This window comes from Oncorhynchus mykiss, chromosome 10 (assembly GCF_057628025.1).
Source record: "Oncorhynchus mykiss isolate SJ-2025 chromosome 10, ASM5762802v1, whole genome shotgun sequence".
NCBI lineage: Eukaryota > Metazoa > Chordata > Actinopteri > Salmoniformes > Salmonidae > Oncorhynchus > Oncorhynchus mykiss.
Genome location: NC_143031.1, coordinates 44059206 through 44065255, shown reverse-complemented (window position 1 = coordinate 44065255; position 6050 = coordinate 44059206). Strand labels below are relative to the sequence as shown.

At 42.1% G+C, this 6050-nt stretch overlaps 1 long non-coding RNA gene across 1 annotated transcript; it reads right to left on the bottom strand.

Annotated features, from left to right (window-relative positions):
- Positions 1-1562: 1562 nt before the first annotated feature.
- Positions 1563-3320, bottom strand: LOC149980023 (uncharacterized). The gene is made up of 2 exons (XR_016483725.1): positions 3182-3320; positions 1563-2526 (listed from the first exon to the last, which is right to left on the bottom strand). It is a non-coding gene; the product is annotated as an uncharacterized LOC149980023 (long non-coding RNA).
- Positions 3321-6050: the final 2730 nt, after the last annotated feature.

The following is a 6050-nucleotide window of genomic DNA, read 5'->3' as shown; positions in this document are numbered from 1 at the left end:
CTTTTGAAATGTACAGTGACAGAATTCAGAACATGGTCTGTTCTTACAGTATTCTCCCTGCACACCAAGTCAGAACCGTAGGATAAATAACGGAGGCAAACAAACAGACAATGAAATGTCTTACAATATTCAATGATTATATTTCTCTAAAACAGGCTAAAGGCTACATGTGCACCACCAAGTCAGAACAGTAAGCGAACTTGAGGGAAAAAGGAACCAAATTATTAGTGTGAGGCACACGGGCTACTAACAGCTTACTACACAACATACACTTAGTAACGTTATTACCTCCTTAGCTACAGTATACAGTCGTGGCCAAAGTCGTGGCCATCAGTCCTGTGTCATGCCAACAGTAAAGCATCCTGAGACCATTCATGTTTGGGGTTGCTTCTCAGCCAAGGGAGTGGGCTCACTCACAATTTTGCCTATGAACACAGCCATGAATAAAAGATAGTACCAACAGAGCAACTTCTCCCAACCATCCAGGAACAGTTTGGTGACAAACAATGCCTTTTCCAGCATGATGGAGCACCTTGCCATAAGGCAAAAGTGATAACTAAGTAGCTCGGGGAACAAAACATCGATATTTTGGGTCCATGGCCAGGAAACTCCCCAGACCTTAATCCCATTGAGAACGTGTGGTCAATCCTCAAGAGGCGGGTGGACAAACAAAAACCCACAAATTCTGACAAACTACAAGCATTGATTATGCAAGAATGGGCTGCCATCAGGATGTGGCCCAGAAGTTAATTGACAGCATGCCAGGGCGGATTGCAGAGGTCTTGAAAAAGAAGGGTCAACACCACAAACATTGACTCTTTGCATCAACTTCATGTAATTGTCAATAAAAGCCTTTGACACTTTGGAAATGCTTGTAATTCAGTATTCCATAGTAACTAATCTGACAAAAATATCTAAAGACACTGAAGCAGCAAACTTTGTGGAAATTAATATTTGTGTCATTCTCAAAACTTTTTGCCACGACTGCACATATCCCACTGGCATATTACATCATTTATGCAGCAGCATACAAAACATTCTTGGACCTTGTTGTGCTGAGCTCACTTCCTTCCAAACCACTCATTGTTGAATTAGCGATTTCCAACTTGTTGTGTAATGTTTACCCAATGGCCAATGAGCACCAAAACTTATCTTTAATTTCTCTTCATTATTTCTCTTCATATGACAAGGATTGAAAATGATTTGCCAGTAGATTGTTGACTTGATTCATGATGAGTGCTAGCAAAAAAATTGAAAGTATGATGTTGACATGATCAGTCCAATCAAAGCTACTGTACATACGTGATTTGACGTCATTTTATCTGTGGCCAATGACCTTGAGTCTTCTTGGATGGGCACTTTCAATGTAACTATGTCAGCAGCCAAAGGGCTAGAATTTTTGCGGTGACAGTGTCCCCATGAGTGACAGAACACTGAGCCAATCACAACGCAACGCTCTGTATTTTCTGCCGGCTTGCACCACCACCACATAAAGCACTGAGCTTGGCTGAAACACCTGCATTCTGGAGCTGTCTTACTCAAGAAAGGAAAAAGAGACCATGTTTGTACACAGCTTTATTAACTCAATGATATATATACACAAATGTTTTTCTTTACATTGTTTGCAAACTGATATGTGACACGTATTAAAGCCAAAATAACATGTTAAACAGGCAAGCACCTGTTTTATTTATAATTTTTTTGCTATAAATGTGGGGCTCACCTTCCCTTTATGTGTCGCCACTGCCCCTGATTCATCTGATAACTCTCTCAACATACACATTAGCTAACCTTCTTGTGCTTGTGACATCCTCGTCAGACAGCTGGCCTCCTTTCTGAGTGACGGCTGGTACGGCAAGGTTGAAGCCCCTGTCTGCCATAACTTAATCGCCAGACCTAAGGTATTCCAGGAAGCCAGAGTTTTGGGTGATTAACTTGTCAATGCATCTGCCTCCATGTGCAGGAGAAAAAAACATAACGAGTCCACACTGAGAAAATACTTCAGCGTATTGCTGGAATAATAGTGGCTGTATGACCCCCCCCTCTGAAATCGAGATGAGTGGTTACAGAGCAGCCGATGATGCAAGTGGTGTTGGGGAACTTCTCTTTGAAGCATTGTGTTCTGGATCGTCTCCCTCGGCAGCCATGGAATGTAGATCCTTGTGCTCCTCCATTGTGTCAATCCAGTAGGAAATGATTCTGCTCACTACTTCCTGGGACACAGCAAAGCGTTCAGCAAGTTAGCTGTGTAGAATTTCTGCAGAAATGCTACATGGTCAAAGAAAACACTAAGAGTTAGGCCAGTATACAACACTGAGCTAGTGTCATTATTCTGGATGGTGTGGGTCAATGGCTCTGCACCACCACATTGGGTTTGTTTGTGGCAGGTGGGCTTGTTGACTGGTTCTCTTGGCACGTAGCTGTGATAAGTCAATGCTGGAAACTCCCATTGAGTATCAGCATCTGTATGCTGTGGTGGCATTGGCACACTTAGATTAGACTCTGCATCACCACAGTTGTCTGCATCTGTAAAGAAATCATAAGAGAGACCACAAGTTTAATCAAAGTAAAATACACAGACAGCCTACCGGTCTTGGTTAGGTAAAAAAAAAATTAACACTTTAACATTTAATAATTGGCATGCCAGCAATGAAGGGGTTAATCATGGGATGGGGAGACAATGTCAGAAAGAAGTTGTTGAATAGCTAACAATGTAAGGACTAACTAGCTAGGGTAGTTAGCTAGCAATACTATCAGATGGGCTGCCCTCAAGCTAGCTAAGTGAGTAAGCTAGGCAACAGTTAGCTAGCTACATACAGTATGTTAGGATTTAGGAGTGGCTACCTACTACTAACATAGTTAGCTAAGCTTGCTAACTTCTGCCTGATTCAGGACACCACATCTGTGACGATAGCTAGAGATGTCGCCTTATGGTCTGTACTGTAGCATCATAGCCTAGCCACTTCTCAGGGAAAGGACACTCTTCAGTCGGCCTCTTATTCACGAAGTGATACGAACACACGGTTTGGTGGTTTCTTAAAGTTCAATGCTTTGAGCCAAAGATACTGCAAATCAAAAGGAGCCTTAGAACTGAACTCCCTCCCCCAAAAGTTTGGTGGTCAAAACACTCCTGCTCCATGAACAGCCTTCGTTTCTACCAGTTATTGTGTCATCCCCTTACCGAAAATAAAACGTCTGTTTTGCGTGAATCCATGTTTGGGAAGTTGTGAGAAGTGTGTTGATTATCTAGGTTAGCTGCGAACAATTGGCCGGAAATGCTTAACCGGAAGTCCCCCACAAAAAAACGAAATAGAACCCGCCCATATTTCCGGTGAAAATTAGGTGAATATACTGTAGCATTTGCGAAGTCATCAACAGCTATTGTTTCAATTCAACCCAGGGTTCAACTAAAAATAGACAATACATATACAGGGCATTCGGAAAGTATTCAGACCCCTTGACTTTTTCCACATTTTGTTACGTTACAGCCTTATTCTAAAGTTGATTAAATATTGTTTTTCTTCATCAATCTTCACACAATACCCCATAATGACAAAGCAAAAACAGGTTTTTAGAAATGTCTGCAAATGTATTAAAAATTGAAAAAAGGAATGCCTTATTTACATAAGTATTCAGACCCTTTGCTATGAGACTACAACTTGATTGGAGTCCACTTGTGGTAAATTAAATTGATTGGACATGATTTGGAAAGGCACAAACCTTTCTATATAAGGTCCCACAGTTGACAGTGCATGACAGAGCAAAAACCAAGCTGTGAGGTCAAAGGAATTGTAGATCTCCGAGACAGGATTGTGTCGAGGGACAGATCTGGGGAAGGGTACTGTCACGAGTCCGACCGAGGGTGGCTTCCCTTCCCGGCTCGGCGGTCGTTGTCACCGGCCTATTAGCTGCCACTGATTGTCTTTCCTCCCCCTCCTTGTATGTTTATTGGTAGCACCTGTTTGTGAATGATTAGTTGGGCTTTATTAGACAGCCGGCCCGCCTGTTTGTTGTGCGGGATTAATTGTTGTGACCTTCGGTTCTGTAGTAGAGGAACGTGTTTGTTCCTGGTCGTGTATTTCAGTTGTACATTTTTCGTCCCCCGTGTTTGGGGCCGTTATTGTTGTGAGCACCCTGTGGTGCGTTTGTGCATTAAAGAGCACAGCATTGCACTCTCTGTTTCCTGCGTCTGACTCCACACACACGACACCCGGAGCATTACAGGTACCAAAACATTTCTGCAGCATTGAAGGTCCCCAAGAACACAGTGGCCTCAATCATTCTTAAATGTAAGAAGTTTGGAACCAACAAGACTCTTCCTAGAGCTGGCTGCTCGGCCAAACTGAGCAATCGGGGGAGAAGGGCTTTGGTCAGGGAGGTGACCAATAACCCGATGGTCAATCTGACTTAGCTCCAGAGTTCCTCTTTGGAGAATCTTCCAAAAGGACATCTCTGCAGCACTCCACCAATCAGGCCTTTATGGTAGAGTGTCCAGACGGAAGCCACTCCTCAGTAAAGGTACATGACAGCCCGCTTGGGGTTTGCCAAAAGGCACCTAAAGGACTCTCAGACCATGAGAAACAAGATTCTCTGGTCTGATGAAACCGAGATTGAACTATTTGGCCTGAATACCAAGCGTCACATCTGGAGGAAACCAGGCAACATCCCTACGGTGACGCATGGTGGTGGCAGCATCATGCTGTGGGGATGTTTTTCAGCGGCGGGGACTGGGAGACAAGTCAGGGTGAGGGAAAGATGACCGGAGCAAAGTACAGAGAGATCCTTAATTAAAAACCTGATCCAAAGCACTCAGACGGGGTAGAACGTTCCCCTTCCAACAGAACAACAACCCTAAGCACACAGCCAAGACAATGCAGGAGTGGCTTCGGGACAAGTCTCTGAATGTCATTGAGTGGCACAGCCAGAGCCCGGACTTGAACCCGATCTAACATGTCTGGAGAGACCTGACCTGCAGCGACGCTCCCCATCCAACCTGACAGAGCTTGAGAGGATCTGCAGAGAAACTCTGAAAATACAGATGTGCCAAGCTTGTAGCGTCATACCCAAGAAGACCCGAGGGTGTAATCACTGCCAAAGGTGCTTCAACAAAGTGCTGAGTAAAAGGTCTGAATACCTATGCAAATGTGATATTTGTTTCATTTTTAATACTTTTGCAATACATTTTCCAAAATGTCCAAAAATCTGTTTTTGCTTTGTCATTATGGGGTATTGTGTGTAGATTGATCAGCAAAAATATATATATATTAATACATTTTCGAATAAGACTATAACGTAACAAAATGTGGAAAAAGTCAAGGGGTCTGAATGCACTGTAGGTCTAGGATTTCAAGCTTTGGTTCATGTCAAATTACATTTTCAAATTGATATTGAATATATTGGATTCATGTCTCCATTTCAACCAAACATCTAAGTTAAATAATAGTACTAAATCAAATCAAACTTGATTTAAAGTGCATTTAAAATTTTATTTGATTTAGTCCCATTCTTTAACTTAGATTTTTGGTTGAACTGGAGAAGTGAATCCAACATATCAATTATTAATTTGAAGACAAACTGGAATTGAAGTCAGACTAAGTCAGTGGCACAAAATATACAGTTCATCTCCTTCAAATGTTGACATTTGGTTGTGTTGACAACCAAGCACAATTCGTTATCACTTTTGCAATACAGTAAATAGCCTATTAACTTGTCGACAAGATAAGAAATGATATGTTGGATTCATGTCTCCAACTAAACCAAAAATACAAGTTAAAGAATAGGATTAAGCCAGCGGCTCAGAGGAAACTATCCAAACATTAGATACATCTCCTTTAAATGATGATATTTAGTTGCTTTGTCAACCTAACAGAATTCAATGTCACTTTTGTATTATAGTAAATAGCCTAAAGTTAAGGCTATCTTACAAACGAATGGAAACATTTTTATCAGGGGCACAACGTTGGTTTTAGAATTGGGGGGGACATAATTATTTGTATTTTTTATCCGGTCGGATAAACACTCCAAACAGCCTACCCGACCACTCGGCGGCG